We start from the raw sequence: 2,130 nt of genomic DNA, 5'->3' as shown, positions 1-2,130 counted from the left end.
TTTCTAAATGTTTTCACATGATTTTATGGTTTTAAATGGAAAAGAAATTGAGTTTTGAAAAGAATAGGCCAAGGAGGTATTTGCCAGGTTCGGCCGCCGAAAGTGAAGTTCGGCCGTCGAACATGGGAAGGTTTCAGGAGCGCTTTTGGCCTCCGAAAGCTTTGTTTGAACGAACCAAGGTTCGGCCGCCGAACCTCAAGTTCGGCCGCCAAACATGCATGAGTTTAGGGGGCACGTTAGGCTGCCGAAGGTGGTTGACCAGGCCACCTATAAAGAGCCCTCAGATCGGAAATGGGCGAGTTTTCTCCCCATTCTCGAGCTCAGGTGAGTTTTTGTCCTCCTTTGGTCGTTTTCATGCTTTCTCTACCCATCCCTCAAGTTTTCATGAGTTCTACCCTTGTTTTGAAGTTTTGAAGCTTAAATAGGAGTTTTGGGAGTTTGGAGGCTTTTGGAGCTTGGATCCTCCACACCTCCGAGTTAGGGATCGCTCCACCCCTCGATCTTCAAGAGGTAAGTGTAGATCATTGCTTTCCTTGTGTTTTAATGAAGTTTTAAGTAAGTTTAAAGATGTTTTGATGGTTGAGTATGGGTAGATAAGCATGTTAGGGTTTATGTGGGTTTTGTGCCCAATGTATGTTTATGTGCTGATTGTTGGAGGCCTGGACTAGTGTTTATGCCCTATATGCATGTGGGAGTGAGTATGCATGATTGGGAGAGAGCAAGTGAGATGTTGGGTTGTTTTAATGGTTTTGGCTTATGTGGGTCATAAGCTATTTATGTATGCTTTTGATGTTGTTTTTGGAGTTTAATCTAGTTGTTAAGCTCCTTTATGCATGGTTAAGGATTAATGCATGGTTTTGAGAAGTTGAATGCATGTTTAGGATGTTTGGAGGCTTGTTTGTGCATAAGGCTGAGTTCTGGATGAACTCAGGTTCGGCAGCCGAACCTGCCTGTGGAGGCAGCTTTTGGCTGCCGAACCTTGCCCCCGAAAGTTGGACTTTCGACTCTAGAGGGGAGATTCGGCCGCCGAAGGTGCCGCCGAACATGCATGAGTTTCGTCTCTGGAAGAGACTTTCGGCCGCCGAAGGTGCCGCCGAAAGTAGCTGAGTTTCGGCTCTGGAGGGACTTTCGGCCGCCGAACCTGCCACCGAAAGTGCCCTGTCCAGCCTTCCTTTGCATGATTTCTATGTTTGTTTTGAGGATGTTTTAGGGGGTTTTTGGGGAGTTGTTTATGAGTGTTCAGAGTACGTTTGACACCTCACTGGAGTCCACCTGTGTAGGATCGGACCCGAGGAACCGAGGTGTTTAGCAGTGTCAGCTGCTTCAGAGTCGGTCCAGAGCTAGTCAAAGGTGAGTAGAACTGAACCTTATGTTTTTGTTAAATTTAAACCAATTGATTTAAGCATGTTCATGCATCACGAATACCATGCTATGTAATAGGCTGTTTGCATTAGAATTCACGAATATGATGCATTGCATAATACGATGATGATGATGTGGATGAATGTTGAATGATCCTCTAGCCCTCAGTACGATATGATATGATATGATATGACATGAGATAGAAAGACCAGGTGTGGCCTAATCGCCCCTGGTAATACATTATATGTAAGAAAAGACCAGGTGTGGCCTAATCGCCCCTGGTATAGTTGGACATGTTATGATATGAGTTATGTAAGAAAAGACCAGGCGTGGCCTTATCGCCCCTGGCACAGTTGGACATGTTACGATTTGTGGAGGGCTATTGGTGACAAGTTCATCCTTGATGTGATATGTTGGTGATGTGATGCATTTCATGAAAGCATATGTTCAAATGATTTTTTATTATCGTTATGCTCACTGGGCTTTATAGCTCACCCCTCTCCCCTAACCCCAGGTTTGCAGGGTCAGAGATAGTTCAGGAAGTCAACAGGATATGGCTATGGTTATGATGTGTAATAGAATAGTAGTGGACATGATGTAATGTAAGGTTATGTAATGATGTAAAAGAGTTGTATTGTAAAATGATATTATGTAATGTGTTCAGAGTTATAGTATTGTGCTTGGCCCGAGTTGGATAATCCCTTTATACATGAGTTTTATATTATGTTGATATATGTGTTGGACCGAGTTTGACATAGGGTATGCTGA

This window comes from Manihot esculenta, chromosome 17 (genome assembly GCF_001659605.2).
Source record: "Manihot esculenta cultivar AM560-2 chromosome 17, M.esculenta_v8, whole genome shotgun sequence".
NCBI classification, from domain to species: Eukaryota; Viridiplantae; Streptophyta; class Magnoliopsida; order Malpighiales; family Euphorbiaceae; genus Manihot; species Manihot esculenta.
Note: the sequence above shows the minus strand (reverse complement) of the source record.